Source organism: Aplysia californica, unplaced genomic scaffold, assembly GCF_000002075.1.
Source record: "Aplysia californica isolate F4 #8 unplaced genomic scaffold, AplCal3.0 scaffold00438, whole genome shotgun sequence".
Classification (NCBI taxonomy): Eukaryota; Metazoa; Mollusca; class Gastropoda; order Aplysiida; family Aplysiidae; genus Aplysia; species Aplysia californica.
This window is the reverse complement of record NW_004797708.1, coordinates 673,418-673,873: the sequence shown is the minus strand read 5'-3', so window position 1 is coordinate 673,873 and position 456 is coordinate 673,418. Positions and strand designations below refer to the sequence as shown.

Sequence of the window (456 nt, the reverse complement as noted above, 5' to 3'; positions counted from 1 at the left end):
CGGAAAGCAAACAAATTAGTCTCGACTTCAGATTGTAAATCCATTCCCAAGACTATCTTCCCCCGATGGTTTCTCTTTGGCTATTTCCTGCTTTTCCCCAGATTTTTTTGACGTATGATGTTTTTTAATTACTTGATCACTACCGAGAACCAGGTCTGGGTACCCAGACTGAAAATGTTTAGGGAGAAATTCATTTTGCGTTGATAAATATGAACACTGTCAGGCCGTCTTTATTTTTTCTGTTTAAATTATTGTTCTACTTTAGATGCTGACTGAAATCTGGTGCACTCTTAGCTCAGTGGATATCGTGCTGGGGTGGATAGCCCAAGATCAAATATCCAAATAGGGTGTTATTGGACTTGGATGTTCTGATAGTTTGTATGGCTCTCTGGTAGTTTGAATTGGTCATGTCAGAGACTGATGTTGATAATGAAAATAGCAATAATTATGAATAAT

The 456-nt window shown here is 37.7% G+C and overlaps 1 protein-coding gene across 2 annotated transcripts in view; it reads right to left on the bottom strand.

The window, feature by feature from the left end:
- Positions 1–456, bottom strand: part of LOC101857969 — a 31,197-nt gene that overhangs the window by 3,737 nt on the left and 27,004 nt on the right. The window lies entirely within an intron of this gene.